The following is a 16,642-nucleotide window of genomic DNA, read 5'->3' on the forward strand; positions in this document are numbered from 1 at the left end:
GCACGTCCCCAGCACCACGCCGGCCCGAGACCCCAGGAGTGGTGGACAGGTGTCCCATCCAGGGGGAGCGGGATCCAGCACACAGAACAGGTTGGTCTTGGTGAACCGGCCCCGTGCTGGCCCTAATTAGGAACCCTGTGAGCCCGTGGTGGACATGCCTGCAGGGTCACGGAGGCCTCCCGGGAGAGGGACTGGGGACACACCCACCGGGTGGCAGGTGGGCTTCAGAGCCGGAAGGAGAGCACAGAGGGTGTGTGGGTGCCCCCAGGCCTGTACTAGGCTACCCACGTGTAGGGCACAGGTGTCAGCGTGGCTGGTCCTGGACAGGGAGACAGGCCAGGAGATGGGTTTGCCCGAGGCCACGCCGGAATCAAGTCAGGCCCAGGCCTGTATATGCCCAGGTGGTGAGAGGTTGGACAGCTCTCCTGTGAGCCAGACCCTCCTCCCCCAGGCCTGGCTTAGCTCAGGAGGATTTCAGACCAAAGCTCAGGACCTGCCTGTGCAGCATCTCCTTACCCGGTGCCCGGCACCGGCCCTGCCCATGTCCAGCTTCAGCACAGCCCTGTGGGGTCAGGTCATCGCCCGCCTTGGAGAGAGGACACAGGCTCCTAGTGGGAGGGCTCCCGCCCGGGGCCACCCACCCTGTGCCGGCTGGCAGCCTTCTTGCCACGTGTGTCTAGGAACAGGCCTGGGCAGGTGCTCTGAGCTGCCTGAGTCTCTGGGCAGGGATGGTTCAGGCAGGGCTGCTGCAGTCCTCCCCCCACCCCAGGCCCCACGCCTCTCCCCAGCTGTGGGGTGGGGCTGGCCTGTCCTCCCAGCCGTGGCCTCTGCACTGGGGGCAGGGCCAGGGCCTCCAGCTTTCTCAGCTCTTCTTGGTCCGGCCTGGGGGCCGGGGAAGCTCTGGGTGTGAGGGGTGCATACCTGCGCTCCCGGCAGGAGTCCTAGACCCTGGGTAGATCTAAGAGCCCCTGGGGGGCCAGCCCAGCCCCTCCCCAGCCCCCGGTCTGCTTGCGGCCTGAGCGTCGGCCCCCCCCCAGCTCCTGGCTGGCTCACCTTCCCGGCACACACGCCCCTTCCGCCAGGTCAGTCCTCCCCATGACCACCCTCGGCACGCGCCCAGCACCATCTTCCCTCGGGGCTCAGCCCCGCTGCTTAGCCTCCCAGGCGTGCCCAGCACACCCACACTGCGGGGCTCTCCCTGTTTCCCGGGTGCTCCCTGAGTCTGGGCAGCCTCCGCAGTAAGTGTTCCGAGCACCGCCCCCGTGGTGCCAGGCTGGGCCCGCGCCAGGGTTCAGGCGTGTGTCTGCTTCCCAGGGCTGCTGGCACCACAGGCTGGGCGGCTTCCCAGCGGGAGTTTATTGCCTTGCAGTTCAAAGGCTGGAAGTCCAGGATCAAGGTGTCCCTGGTTAGTTCCTCCTGAGGCCGAGAGGGAGAAGCTGTTCTAGGGCATCTCCCGGCTTCTGGGGGTTGCGGGCGATCCGTGGGCTGTCGTCTCCGGTTTCGTCGTTATGAGGCTCTGTCCTTGTGTGCTGGCCTGCCTCCAGGTTTCACCTTAAGGAAATAAGGACCCCAGTCCTGTCAAGTGAAATGAGGTCCCCCCCTGAGGTCATGAGGGTTAGGACTCCAACCTACGAGTGAGGGACAGGGTTCAGCCTGTAGCAGGGGCAGCCCCTCACTCGCAGGCACGTTCCATCCAGTGGGCGGGCATTCTGGGCTCTGAGTATTTCGTAAGGGCGGCGCCTCAGGACAGGGCCATGCTGTGGGTTCAGGGCCTTGGTGATGGAGTGAGGGTGTCACACCCGCCCCAGCCTGCTCCTCACTCCCCCCGGCCTGCCAGCTTCCCTGCAATGGTCAGAGCCCTGCACCCCACGGGCCTTCACTTCTCCATCTGGGTCAGGGAGAGGACCAGGGGCCGCTTGTTCTGACATTCAGAGCCTGGTAACTGCTAGCCCACTGATGCACCTCCCTGTGGCAGATCCCAGAACCTGGGTGGGCGGTGGGGGGCAAGCCATGAGACCCTCACGGGGGTCAGGGGCACCTGGATGGGAGAGTCGTGACTCGGTGGCACCCGTTTGCCACGGACAGGCTCAGGGTCCCCACCTGCAAGTGGGAGGGCCCCAGAGCAAGGGACACGGGGCAGGGCGGGGCGTGGGGAAGTGAGGAGGCAGGCAGCTGGCTTGTGGCCCCGCCGAGGATGCCGGCTGCTCATTTGTGCTGCGTGCTCCCTGGGTTCTGGAGGCTTGGCCGGGTGACAGGGCGGCCCCGGGGGGCTCCGTCAGTCCTGCTCCCACACTGTCTGCCCTGACCTCACAGGCCCAGAGCCCTGCCTGCTGCCCCTGCCGCGTCTCAGAGGAGGAGCATTGCTCAGGCTCAGACTCCAGCAGTGGGAGGCCAGGCAGTTTGCAAACTGGCCGAGGCCGGGGCTGCAGGGAGGGAAGAGGCGGAAAATGGGAGGCCAGCACTGGGAGATGGTGAGGGCCAGCCAACAGCACCAGGAGGCAGGACCCCCATTAGCACGGGTGTCTGTGGTGTGATCCAGGGCCCTGCAAGTGGGCAGGACGGACAGGGCGACCACAGCTGGGCCTGGGGCCGAGGAGAGGACCTGGGCTGGAGCAGGCCAGTAAGAGGAGTCCCTGCAGGAGCCCCAGCTCTGAGCCCCTGCCTTCCTCACCCCTGCTTCCCACCCACTGAAGTGCCCAAGAGCCAGTCCAGGCCTCGGTCCAAGGCCCTGCCTCCTTCAGCCACACCCCGGCCTCCACTGGCCCCTTGCCTGGCAGCCTCTCCCGGCCTCCCGGAGTGGGCAGGACAGGGGTTCCTCCAACCACTTAGTGTGCAGGTGGGAAACTTGGGTCTCAGAAAGGGGTCCCCAGTGCTCAGAGCCCTGTCCCTGGAGTGGCTTCTCCCCCGTGGCCTCGCTGCCGTGGCCCAGGTTTGCCCCCAGGTGTCCGATACGGGCACCGGATGATGGTGCCCACCATGGAGGGGGTGCCCCAGAGAGGAGCAGGTCAGGGCCAGGCCGGGCGAGCCTGCCCCATTGGGACACTGCAGGGCATCCGTGTGGCACTGTCCGTAGGCGCTGAGCGTGTACTGCAGACTGCAGGGTGAGGTCGGCCAGAGAACAGAGCTGGGGGCGAGGCCACAGGGCACCCCACAGGCGCAAGGAGAGCCGGGCTCCGCCAGACCCCAGAGGACTGAGGGGCTCCAAGGCTGGGACAGGTGGAAGAGCCCTAGGAGAGGAGCAGCCCCATGTGAGTCCCGTGTGAGGACCCGGGCTGCAGGGGGGCCTGGCTGGCTGGCAGGAGAACGGAAGGTCAGGCTCAGCTCAACTCTAGCCCAGGCTCGGACAGCCCCCTGCCCCCAGGAGGGCCTCCTAAGGTCAGAGCTAGTCCTGCTGATGGGCACTAAATGCCCGAGCTCCACTGCCCCGTCTACTTGGAAGGGACAAGGAGGGGCTGGCCAGGCAGGAGACAAGGACCTTCACCCTCCCACCCATCCATCCTTTCATCCACTCTGTGCTCACCCTCACCCCCAGAAGGTCAGGCTCTAGTGAGAAACTCAGCTGGGGCTGCCAGGCACTCCCGAGCCCCGCAGTCCAGATCCCGGCAGGCACTGGCCACGTCCTGAGCCCCGTCTGTGCCCCAGCTGTTGGCCCTGGGGGTGGATTTGGCTGCACTGCTGCCAGCAGCTCGAGGGTAGACCGGCATGTCTCCCTCCCAGGTGGGCAGCCAGACCCTGGACAGGGGCACCTGGCAGTGGCGGTGGCCCTGTGCCTCCCTGGTGGGGACATTTCTTGGTCTCACCATCACCACCAGAACCTGGGGAGGTCTGTGGCCCGTGCACACCTTCCGACAGCATCCCCAACACTGAGGACCACTGTCTGAACCTGAGGGTGGCCGTCCGGGCTCGTCTCTGTGTCTAAGCACATCCTTGGTGCCTGGGGCCACCTGTGGCCATCTGGACCCCTGTGGTGAGCCATGTGTGACGGCCGTGTGTGTCCTCAAGTGCCTGGGGCCTCAGAGAGTACATCCCACCCACCTGTGGCCACCTGCAGGCCCCGGGGAGACAGATGATGCCACCTGCTGCAGGGTTGGCTCAGGCGCTCCCTCCCGTCTCCTGTTGTCATGGAGCTCGGGACACGCCGGACCCGTGGGGGTATTTTAAAGGGACGAGACTTAAAACATTTAGCCCCGCTGCCCCTGACCTCCTCCCCCGGCCTGGCAGTGGCTGCCCACAGGACACTCAGGCGCCTGAGTGGTCTCCCTTCCAATGGCCCAACACCCCGGGACTGCCACCTCCCCATCATTGTGTATTGGGGGCTGGGGGACACTGGGGCGACTGCAGGTCAGACACACAGCTAACCCTCCCAGGATAAAGTGGATATTCCTAACCAGAAGCAGCTCCCCAGGGGCATTTTTGGTTGTCACAGTGTTTAGGGGAGGGGACAGGGAGGCCAGGGACCCGGTGAAGTGCAGGACACCCCTGAACAGGTGGGAGGTGGCTTCCAGAAACGCCAGTCCCACTCCATGAGAAGCCCTTGAACCGAAGGTCTAGGCGAGACGGAGCCCGCGGCTAAGGGAGCAGCAGGGAGGGGCACCCCTCTGCTTTGGGTCCAGGACAGACTTCAGGGCTGGGTGGTGGATTCAGCTCTAAAGGCTGGGCAGACCGGGGTGGACAGCCGTGGGTGTCAAGGCCGGTCACGTGGGGCTAGAGTCCTTAACTGGGGTGCATGGGAGAGGCCCAGGTTTAGAAATCAGGGAGTTCACGAACTTGACTGAGAAAGAAATTACATCTCCTTTTTTGCCAACCTTTAGCCAGAATTTAGCATTTCTTGTTACTGTGAACAAGGCAATGATGGCGTTCTAGAACCTGGGACTTGGTCACTGCTGATTTTTTCATGCCCCTTTACGTTTGTAGCACATATCTCAAAGGACCGTTCCCACTCACCACGGCGCTGAGACTCTGGTGGGCATCAGGCCTGCGAGGGGTCCACAGGAGAGCACGCAGGCACCACCTCGTACGCCTGTGGATAATGTTCTGGCAGCTGCGGCGCTGCACCTGGCTTCCTTCATGATCCTCTGCGTAATTTTTTATTTCATTACTTTATTCTGAGAAGGGGTCTGCAGGCTTCAGCCAGCGGCCAAGGGCGCCCAGGGCACAGAGGAGAGGAGACCTCTGGTGGGCAGGCTGGGCACACAGCCAAGGCGGGAGGGCTGGCAGAGCCCAGTGTCTGCCCCAGGAGAGCCTGTGGGCCCAGAGTGGGAGAACCGGGTGGAGCCGGTCGGCCAGCTGCCTGCGGGTGAGGGTGCTGGGAACACAGGTCCGTCTCTGAGTCACTCTGCAGTGTTCCTACTGTGTGCTGGGCGCTGTCCTCGGTGCTGAAGTGCAGCCACAGTGCCCTCTGTGCAGGGACTGGAGGGGCATCAGTGGCCTCCCGTGAGCCGCGGCTTTGCTGGCCACAGGGACCACCTGTCCCTTTTGTAACATGCCTCTCTTAGTGGTAGAGCGAAGACCCTCCCAGCCTGGGGCCGCCCCGGGGCCCACATGCTGCTTGGCCACTCTCGCTGTGCGCTGTGGCCTTCTCGCCCCGTCCTCCCTGAGGGCTTGAGACGCTCACTCAGTCACAGCTCCCCGCCCGGCCCAGAGGTCCTGCGCTTGGACCCCGACCCCAGGCTGTTCCTGGCCCAGGGAGCCCAGCCCCCACCTCCTCTGCTACCTAGAGTTTGCAAGGCCACCCAGGGCCAGTGTCCTTTGGATCCAATGACTGATGTCTTAGGAAAGAGGTGGGGCCCTAGCAGAAGCCAAACGCTGGTCTGCTGGACCCCGGCCATCCTGCCAGGGTTCAAGTCTGGCTCCATGCTCACTCACTGTGTGACCTTGGGCCAATTACTAAACCTCTCTGTGCCGCGGAAACCTTTTCTCTAAAATGGGGATGGCAGAGTGGCTGTGAGACTGGGTTCTCGTGTGGGGTGCGCAGCACGGGGGCCGTGTCTTGGGGGCATCACGTCAGTGGGGAGCCTGCTGGAGAGGCAGCCCCATCCTTTCTCCAGATGTGCCCGTGGGGGAGAGTGCCCCGTGGTGGGGAGGGAAGCCAGCCTGCAGCAACCAGGCCCAGGGGCCATGCTGGGGGTCAGAGGGGTCCAGGCTGGAGGGGAGGGACTCCCCCGTCACTACTGCTGCTCCCTGGGTGGCAGTCTCTTGTGGTGGCCGTGCTCCCGCTCGGCTGGCCCTGGTCCTGAGAAGTCAAGGATTGCAGGAGGCGGCCGCAGGCACTTCCTGAGGGGGCGGCCCGGAGTGAAGGAGGCTCCCGCAGCACAGGGCCCTGCTGCCAGCCACGAGGGCTCTTGCAACAGCCTCAGAGGGTGGTGGCTGGTTTTCAGAAAGGAGCCCCAGGCGGAGGCTCCGAAGGCACCGCAGGCTCAGTGGACAGGTCGGAGGGTGAGGGGAGACAGTGCCAGCAGGACCCCATCATGGTCAGCCCACCGCCAACCTAGGGGCCTGGCAGCCTACATCAGAAGGGGCCTCTCTTTGCCCAGGACACGTGGGACCTGTCCCTGTCCCTTTGGCCCCCTCTTGGGATGGGGCTGTCTGCTCCAGGAACCTGACTGCCCTGGGCGGGACCATCCCACCTCTGCCCAGAGCGGTCTGTGTGGGGTCCTGGTGCCTCTCTGCCTGCTGGACGTGGCTGGCAGGAGCGGGCCCAAGACCCTGGGTGCCTGGGGGGGCAGAATCGCCTGGCTGCTTACAGACCTGGCCCTTCCCTAACAGATGTTTCAGCTTGACCACCCCTGAGAAGCTGAGCAGGAGAAGTCGGGAGATAGGCTGGTCCCACACTCCCACTGGCCTCCAGGACCCACAAGAGGTCAGGGTCCCACCTGTGCAGAGCCAGGCAAGTGGGAAAATGCCAAGGTCAGCTGACTACTCCAGGGTTGGGAGCCCTCTGTGTGCTCAGCGGGCGGGAGCCCTTTCTGGTGGGTTTGTGCTCCTGGCAGGAGTGTGCAGACAGCCGTCCCTCTCACGTAGGGGTGGGGATGGCCCCCGGCCCTGCGGGCTCCTTCCCAGCTACCTGATCGTGTCCTAGGTCTCAGCAGCGCCTGGTCACTGATGAGATGGTACAGGCAGTGAGGTGGCCAGGCCTGAGCTCCGGCGAGGCCCACTCTGCCCTCATCTTCCAGGAGGCTTCATTGCTGCACCTGGGACCTCTGGGCTGCTGGTGGGCCCCCAGGTGCCCAGCACTTTCATTCCTTCCCCTTCAGTGAAGACAGAAAGGCATTCAGGCCAGTGGAAGGCGACCAGAATTAGGCAACAGGTCTGAGACATCGAGCAAGTCTCAGAACCCTCCCAGCCTCAATCATCCCATCTGTAAGATGGGGATAATTCCATCTTCCTTTTTTTAAAAAAAATATTTAATTTATTGGCTGTGTTGGGTCTTTGTTGCTGTGCGCAGGCTTTCTCTAGTTGCGGGGAGCAGGGGCTACTCTTCGTTGAGGTGCACGGGCTTCTCATTGTGGTGGCTTCTCTTGTGGAGCATGGGCTCTAGGTGTGTGGGCTTCAGTAGTTGCGGCGCATGGGCTCATTAATTGTGGCTTGTGCGCTCTAGAGCATAGGCTCAGTAGTTGTGGCACACAGGCTTAGTTGCTCTGCAGCATTTGGGATCTTCCCGTGCCAGGGATTGAACCCGCGTCCCCTGCATTGGCAGGCAGATTCTTAACCACTGTGCTACCAGGGCTGCCCTCATATCTTCCTTTTAACTGAGACAGTGAGGTCCACCGTTCTCCAAAGAGGCAGGGGGCTGTGGGACGCTGACCCCCCTCTGACATCCACCTCTCCCCTCCTGCTGCCGGCCTGGGTGGGGTCGAGGCCCTCGGCCAGGGAGCCTCAAAGACAGTGCCCATGTGTGGTGGGGAGGTGCAGGTGGGGAGCCAGGGTGACTTAGGTCAGGCTTCTCCCCACCCCCCACAAAGGGCCGCCGGATTTAGCAGATAAAAACTACAGGAGACCCAGTTACATTGCTGTTTCAGATAGTAACTTTGTAGCGTATGTCCTGAATATTTAAGTTTCAAATAAACAACAAATACATTTTTAGCGTAAGCGTGGTCCGCATATTTAGTATAAGTACGTCCCAGATATTGGGGAGGGGGGATTGTGTGCTTCTTTGGTGGTAAAGTCTGCATAATAAAACCTACCGTTTTAATGGTTTCGCAGTGTACACTCAGGGGCAGTAAGCGCGCTCACGCTGTTGTGCAGCTGTCACCACCACCCACCTGCAGAACTCTCATCTTCCCCAACTTCTTACCCGTGAAGCGCTCCCCCTCCCCCCCACTCTCTTCAGTCCCTGGTGATCACCATTCTACTGTCTGTCTATGAATTTCACTCTTCTGGGGACCTCATTTAAGTGGAATCAGAGCAGTATTTGTCATTTCAAGACCGACTTCCCGCGCTCAGCATCACGTTCTCAGGGCTCCTCCACGATGCGGTGTGTCGGCGCTCTGTGACTCCTGAAGGCTGAAGAGTGTTCCCTTGGATGTGCTGCGTTTTGTGTGTCTGTTCCTCCGCCAGTGGACACCGGCTGTCTCCACTTTTTGGCTCTTGTGAATAACGCTGCTGTGAATGGGGCAGACGAGATTCTGTTCAGGTCCCTGCTTTCAGATCTTTGGGGCCACATACTTTTATTCTGAAAAATAAGGCATCGTTTATCTGAAGGGCACACTTAACTGTGTCCTGACTGCATCTGCGTGCCCCCCCCCCCGCACCCGTCGTGCCGTTGGGCCGGGGCTGGGCTCGGAGGCTCCCTGCGCATCGCCCACACAGCGACAAGCTGGGTGTGTGCTGGGCGCGGCGGTGCGTGTGCTGAGTCAGCGGCCGGAACGGCCCACCTGAGGCCACCCGGGGCCCTTGGGCGGCCCTCCCTCTGCAGCCTGCTTGGTGGCAGAGCGTGTCTGCTCCTGCTTCAGCCTCCGCCCTCCTGCTCAGGAATTCCCCTGGGACTGGAATCAAGGGAGGTCTTGCGATGGGAGAGGCAGGGGAGGCCAGGATTCTCCCATGTCCCTTGCAGCACTCCAAGCCGAGTGGCCTGGGCACGTCACTCCAGCTCCCTGTGTGGTGCCGGCAGCGGTAGAACGGGAGAGAGCCGTTGTCGTGAACATGAAAGGATTCTCACACCTGGAAGTGGCTGAGACCTTTGCATGCACCCAGTGAGAGCTCCATCTCCTCGGGAGGTGGCCAGGCCTCTAGAAGAATAAGGGCGTTCTTGTGGGCTGTGACATCACCCCGCAGGCCCCCCTCGCACCGGCATGCAGCTGGCTGTCACACCGCCTCTGGGGAGGGGTCAGGTCGGGGAGGTGCTGGCCTTCCAGGGGAGGGGGCCTCACGGGTGTTAAGCCTGGTCTCCCTGAATGCCAACACTGCACAGAGATCCTTTCTTTACACACATTTGCTACTCAGCACCAGGTCCAGCCTGGATGCTGGGCAGGGAGGCGAGAGAAGAGGAGGCTCCCACTGGCAGGCTGAGCAGCTCTCCTGCTGCTGGGAAGGGTGGCCACGGGACGTTCCCAGGGAGGGCTGCCCATGCTCAGAGGCTGGCAGGTGCTTTGGCCCAGAGGGACCTGGAAGGCTTCCTGGAGGAAGGGAGAGATGCATGGGCCTTGAAGGAGAGTAGGGGAAGGGAGAAGGCAGGGGTTCGTGGAAACAGCGAGTCAGAGCTGGGTGCCAGTGGGGGTGGCCATGACCTTGGAGATGGCTGCCAGGCTTCGTGGGGAGTGGCTGCGTGGGGGTGGGCAGCAGAGCCTCCCGGCTCCTTCCCATTCATCGGCTCAGTCCTCGGGGTTTGTGGTGCGGGTGCTGGGCCTGGGCCTGGCACTCAGCTTGCCCCCCGGGGGCTCCCTCCGCGGCACCTAGGGCTCTGCTGTGTGCTCGGGCCCAGTTGAGCCTCCGCGCCCTCTGCCTGTTCTGCCTCCCTGGGGGGATGGCTGGACCTGCATTGCGTCTTTGTGGGGAACCGGCTGAGGGCATTTCCTTCTGCTGTTACAGGGTCTCCCCGGTGGGCGTGGCAGAGCAGGGCAGCCCAGTCCATCTCCGGGGCTGCCCCGCTGGCCCAGAGGTTGGGTGGATAGGCAAGTTAGATGGAAGAGCTCAGGAGTTCCCACTGGCCCCTGTCAGGGATGGGTAGGTAGAGTCCTGGGTGAGTGTTCTCTGCAGCTTGGCTTGGGCCAGGATGAGACAGCAGTGCCGAGCTTGGCCCGGTGGGTGAGGTTTCCGGGAGCACCTCCCTCCCAGGCCCCAAGAGAGATCCCCCTGCCCTGCAACCAAGACCTGGGGTCATGAGCACAGCAGGCGCCCGTGCATCTGCAGTTTGTTCTGAGGCCACGGCGTGAGCCATGAACCCTGAGGCGCTGTGAGCAGGCCCGTGGGAGGAGCCCTGGCCTCTGAGCCAGAGCTGCCTCCAGGCCCACGTCCAGTGGCGCCCACTGCCTCTCCATGCCACCCCCAAACCCAGTGCCTGCTGGCAAGGTGGCCTGCTCAGGGGGTCCCTGAGGAGGAACCAGGCAGCAGAGAGCAGCCTTGTGAGTTACCTGCTGGAACCCCCTTCTTTGGGGGCCCTCAGTGTTGTGGACCGCCTTGGGAGGGCAGGTGGCTCTAGAGCTGTCTCTCCCTGTCCACGTGCAGGCTGGCCGAGGTTGGGGGGAGGGGGGAATACGGCATGGCAGCGTTGTGGGCAGGGGGGCCTCAGTGGGTGGCTTCTCCAGTGGGTCTGGCAGGTATGGTGCAGGCAAGGACGAGGGCTGGGGCTGCAGGGAGTGGAGGGGATTGGTGACAGCCATCATGGATGCCCTAGGAGGGGGAGGGGGGCATGGCTGGGGGAGGGTGACCCAGGAGGTGGGGGTGGCTGGGCCAGAGGAGGGTGTGGCCAGGGTGGGTCTCATATTTCCTGGGGAAGCAGATCAGGACCTTAGGATGGAGGCCCAGGTTGCTGAGGTGGGAGACTAGGGGCTGGAGAGGGCGGGTGGAGGATACGGCGGTGACTGATGGTGGCCTCTGAGTGCCCAGACAGCAGCAGGGGTCTGGTCGTTGTCACGGGGAGAGGGGACTCTCAGGCGGTGGGCTGCCATTCTCCGCTGGGGGTCTCTCCCACCTGACACCGCCTCTCATCACCATTCCGGGATGGGCCCTGGCTCCCCTGCGCACCGAACTGCACATGGGGAGCAGCCCCCCGTAGGGCCGGGCGGCAGGACCTGGCAGGCACCGGGAGGGGCCCCGGCCGCGGGAAGCTCGGCGCCGAGTGCGGCTTGCCCAGCGGGCGGCGGAGGGGTGCGGGGCGGCCGCCGCGGTTTCCTGGGAGACGGGGGAGGCGCCGAGCGCAGCGGGGCGGGGGCTGCGGGAGGAGGCGCGTCGCCGCGCGGGGAGCCCGGGAGCCGCCGCCCTCCACCGCGCGCCAGTGCGGCTGCAGCGCTGCCCCGGCGGCGGCCGCGGAGTCGTCCCGCTGGTCCCGCTCGGCTGCTCTTCCCCTCGCCGCCTCCAAGCCCTCCAGCCCGGTCCTGCTCCTCCGCCTTTCCCCGGGCGGACCCCCACGCACCCGCACCCGGAGTCGTGCGCCGCCCGCCCGGACCGCCGCCGCCGCCGCCGCAGCAGGGGATGCCGTCGCCGGAGCCGCTGCCGAGAAGGGGTTTCGGGCTAAGCCCGGGCGGCGTCCGCGGAGCTGGGATCCAAGCCGGGTGACCCGGCCCGAGCCCAGCCCCTCGTCCGCCCTGTATCCATCGCTGTCTCCCCGGTCCCATCGCATCTCCATCCCTAGGCGCGCCACCCCCACCTCCGCCCCCTCCTCCTCGCCATTCTCATCTCCAACCTTGCCGTCCCCCATCGCCAGCGCCGAAACCCCACCCTCATCCTCACCCCAAGACCCCGTCTGCTTTCTCGTCCACTTCTCCGCCCCCTTCCCATCATGAGCCCCCTCGCCTGTCTCCAGGCCCGCGCCATCGATCTCCCATCCTCGCTGCTCCCGCTACCACTCCCCCTGTCCTCCCCGTCAGTTCCCCACCTTCACCCCTCTCCCCGGTCCCTCTCCGCTGTATCCCCGCGGCGTCGCTTCCACCCCTCCCCACCCCCAGCCCTCCCTGCCGCAGCCCCCTTCCCGCAGCAAGCGCCCCGTCCTCTTCCGTCCAACCCCCTCCCCTCCCCTTCGCTTGCCGCAGCCCCTGCGAGCCCCCTCTGCTGCCACCCCCGCGCGTGCCTGCCGCACCCACTGCGGCAAGCCCCTTCCCCGCCCATCGCTCGGCCCTGCCGCCCTGCCCCCCTCGCCTGCCGCAGCCCCTGCGGCGCGGCCCCCTCGGCTCCCCCGCGCGCGGCCGCGCCCACTGCGCCAGCGCCCCCGCCTCTCCAGACCCTCGCGCGCCGTCCCCGCGGCGACGGGCGCCCGGGCCCTCGGCCTCTGTGCCGCCGCCTGCGTGCGCCGCAGCCCTCGGGCAGCGGGTCCCCTGGCGGGCGGCGGGGCGGACCCCTCCCGCCGAGCGCAGCGGTGTCGCGGCCCACGCCCCTCGGTTCCGGGCGCCCGTGCGTGACGGTGGCTCAGCGGCGGCTGTCATGTGGCCGGGATGGTGGAGGGCCTTGGGGCCGGCGGCGAGGTGGTCGGTGAGGGGTAGGGAAGCGCGCGGCGAGCGGCGAGCGGGGCGAGAGGGCTCTGGGTTTTGCTGCCGCGTTAGGAACGGCGGGGGAGGATGGTGGTTGACGTGTCCTGTCCTGGGGGGGTCTGAGGCTGCCCCCCTGGATGGACTCCAGGTGTCCTGCGACAGAGACTGGCCGCGGACAAACGCTTGTTGGTTGGGGGGCGGGGGGGGGGGGGGCGGAGGGGAGATGAGAAAGGAGGGTGCCCTCCCTTCACCAGCAGGCCGGTGCCCGTGCCAGGAGGGTCCTGCAGCCCACTGGAGCCGGATGGGCCCGGGGGCAGGAGTGGGCATGGGCCGTTGTCCAGAGGAGGGTCTGTTGCTTGGGGAAAGCCTTCTGCACACCCTGCGCCCTCAGCCCGCAAGCCCGCTGGCCTCCAGAGTTGAGTAGAAGGAAGCGGTGGGGAAGCAGCCCCCGACTGGTTTTCCAGACCTGGGCCCCTCCCTTGGGCTTTGGAGGCCAGGGCGCCCGGAACCGTCCACACAGCCGCACTCCAGCACAGTCCAGGGAGGCTAATTGTCTACACTGAATTAGCGAGGGTGTTCTAGGGGTGGCTGGATTAGTTGGTGCTCAGCATCTGGGATGTGACGTTAAAGGCAAGTTGAGCAGGCAGTCCGCGTACTCCTGCGTGAGCCCCAGAAGCTTCTGGAGAGATGGGCTTGACGCAGCGCCATCTTCCCTCTGCAGTCTCCTCGGGAGGGCTCTAGGCCCCCCGTCGGGAGCGGCTGCCAGGCTGGGCCGGACAGATGAGATCTGCGTCCAGCATTGGTGATGGAGATCGCTGCTGGGATGGGGGTCTTGGGCTAAAGCGTTGGGGTGATGGAGCTGGTGGGGGTGGCTGCTGGGTGGGGACGCCTTAGGAGGGCTGGGAGCTGTGCCTGTGTCCGCAGGTGGCAGGAGGTGTGAGCCTTAAAGATGTTTAAGCTGTAGGCTGATGGGACTGACTGAGGAGAAGCAGGATTCTGGGGTGACCCCAGGAGGTCTGAATATGGGGGGAAGAAGATGGATACGTGGTCTGCCGTCCAGCAAGAGAAAGAACTGCTGTGGGGTTATGGAGCAAGTGCAGGTGTTTTATCCTGGGGAGGGCAGCTGGGGGTTTGGAGACTTGGGACTTGGGGCTTGGGATCAGGGCCTGGAGGAGAGGCTCTAAAGGGACTGGGGATGGAGGAGAAAATCTGCCATGAAACAGCCTTCCCCCTCCCCTCCCCCCACCCCAAAATCCTGGGATCACGAAAGGAGGAGGTGTCCCAAAGGCTGAGAGAAGGGAGAGTTCTAGAAGCATGTAGTCTGCTGTTGAAAAATCAGCAACAGGCTGAGGAGGAAAGGAGGGGCCGTCACTGGCCAGCTCGGAGAGCAGCCTCAGTGCAGGTGGGAGGGGTCTGTGGAAAGAGGGGACAGGCTGATGCCTCCCAGTGGGGAGGGAGAGGGATGGACTGGGCAGCTCTGAGATAGACGGGAAGCCAGACATGCCCTCCCGCCTGGCCTGAGTGTCCGCCTTTCTCCAGGCATTTAGCTGAGAAGAGGTGGGGGTTGGGGGTGGAAGTTTGAAATGACAAGAGGGGAATTTCATCCGTCTGCCTTGCATACTTCCAGGGTCAGGGAGCTCATCCCCTCTACTGGCAGATCTCTCCCCCACCGCCACTATTTGGCTTAGATCAGAAACACAGACTTACTTTTTGGGAAGGTGCCCTGCTGAGCCCACTTCTGCCCTGCTGATGTCCAGGAGCAACAGATGAGCTGCAGGCCCAGGCCGACCTGGGCCAGTGCCTTGACCCCCGACGAGCACCGGCCAGCGCGTCTGCCCTACAGCGGGCTCGGGGTGCCTCGGCCCAGCCTGCCCGGGGCCTCAGGCCGGCGCCCAGGCTCTGGCTCCGTGTCTTCACTCCCGTGTGTGTCCGAGGAGGGAGGGAGGGACGGGGGCTGTGCTGGGGCGGCCGGAACAGCACAGGTCACCGGGCTGGCTGGACGAGGTGGCCCGGCAGGGCTGGGGGGGGGCGGGGGGGGCTGCAAGGAAACTGCTGGGATGGGGAGGGGCCGGGGGGCCGAGGGGGTGGGGCAGCTCACAGCCGTGAGCGCTGGGTGGGCCAGCTCTGAGCCTGCCTGAGAGGGCTGTCCTGGGTGTTTTGTCCTCACCGCTCTCCTGCCTGCAGGAATGGCAGGTTCAGGGAAGGCGTTCAGTCCACCAGGGGACCTGGAAGGTTCAGGCGGGAGGGAGGGCAGCCAGCTGGGGATGTCAGGGCCCTCTGTGGCCTGCACCCTCCTTGCCTGCCCGCCACTGCCCCATGACCCAGCCAGCCTGGCCTGGGTGCCCATCACAGCTGAGCCTGGGCTGTCACCTGGAAGCCCCAGGCTGGTACCTGCAGCCACCCTGCCTCGCCCCCAGGGCACACCCCCAGCTCACCCCTCCAACCCCCACCCCCAGCACCACCATGCTCCTGGACGTCCCGAGCAGCAGGGGAGGGTCCTCGCCGAGGGCGCTCTCCTGGCCCCTGCTGTTGGAGGGGAGGCTCGCAGTGGGTCGGGGCCCAGGTCCTTCCTGGTTGGGTGCGCACAGCCCCACTGCACAGCCTCCACCATCGGGAGATGGGTCCAGTGTCTGTTCTGCCAGCCGGGCCCCGGGCCAAGGACCCTCGTCCTGCTCTGTGTCCTGCCCTCTGCTGGCGATGGTCCAGGCCCCAGGTCCGCATCAGCCCAGGTGGCTGAGAGGGAGAATTGTCTCTGGGGACGTCCCCAGGTCCCAGCCCTCCCTGCCTGGAGGTGCCCACCCACTCCCACCCACCCCCAGAAGGAAAGCGGGCAAAGATGGGGATGCTTCCTCTCTGCCAGGCGCTGGGGAGCCAGGCTCTGTCTCTCAACCCCAGGAAGGGTCGAGGCCCACACCTGGCCAGAAGGGCCTGCCTCACCCCGGGGGTTCAGGTCCCAGACCCCTGACTCCCCAACCCCCATAGGTAAGCCTGGGGCTCTGCAGGGGGCCGGGCACATGCGCTCTGATCCGTCTGCCCCAGAGTCAGCCCTGTTCCGCGGTGGGGGCCACAGGGCCCCTCAGACGCGCCGGCTAGCAGCATCTCCAGGCCCTGGGAGCAGGGGTGGTGGCTGGCCTCTGAGAGCAGAGGGCATCGGGGCCCTGGAGAATGGGACAGCTCAGGCAGGTTTGTGAGGGGAGAGGGGGAGGGGGCTGTCCTTCCTGCCTCTGCCCTGCGCCCTCCTTCCTCCCCACCGAACCCCTGACGCCCCCCTCCAGAGCCGCCCTGGTGTGCGGCGGCCTTGTGCAGCCCTCCGCCATGGCTGTAGCACCGCCACCCTCTCCTCGCTGTCACACTGATAGTCACAGAGCCGCGGACGGGCCACACTGCCGCCCTGTCCTCTCCACCTGTGTCTGCCTTCCCGGGGGGTGTGCATCCAGGGAGATGGAGAGGCTCAGACTTAGTGTGACCAGCCAGCCGCCAGGCTCTGCAGGGCTAACTCAACCTGGGGAGAGCCACGGAGTCTCACCCACCCCTCCGCCCCCAAGGCGTCTGCTGGAGGCTGCCTGACCCTCCCTGCCGCCGTGCGCCCTGCAGCTCATGCCCTGGGGCAGGGCACCCTGGAGCCCCCACGCCTCAGGGCAGCCTCGGGGCCCAGAGAGCTCTGCCCGGGCTGCTCCGCGACCCCCCACAACGGTGTGCCGGCACCGGGCACCCCCTCGACCCCAGCCCCACACAGCACCTGTCCAGGCCGGAGCCCTGCGTCCCCTCCTCTCGGTGCCCTGCACGGCTCAGAGGCAGGAATTGTGGCCTGTGGGAGTGGGCCCGGTGGGCTGTGAACAGGGTGGGCCGGGGCGGGCTGTGGGCGGCCCAGTGGGCGTGGGGGCCTGAAAGCAGGCCTCCTGAGACACTCGGCCTCTCCCTGTGTCACCTGGACAAGAAACCTCATCTGTGCCAGCCTCCGTTTCCCAGTCTATAAAATGGGTTCGCAGCACTCATCTCGAAACTGGGACCAGCACCCTCTG

General features: G+C 65.2%; 1 protein-coding gene across 1 annotated transcript in view; it reads left to right on the plus strand.

Moving 5' to 3' along the window:
- GPC1 (glypican 1) overlaps window positions 1-16,642 on the plus strand; it is a 29,272-nt gene that overhangs the window by 4,594 nt on the left and 8,036 nt on the right. The window lies entirely within an intron of this gene.

The sequence above is a fragment of the Hippopotamus amphibius genome, chromosome 8 (assembly GCF_030028045.1).
Source record: "Hippopotamus amphibius kiboko isolate mHipAmp2 chromosome 8, mHipAmp2.hap2, whole genome shotgun sequence".
Classification (NCBI taxonomy): domain Eukaryota; kingdom Metazoa; phylum Chordata; class Mammalia; order Artiodactyla; family Hippopotamidae; genus Hippopotamus; species Hippopotamus amphibius.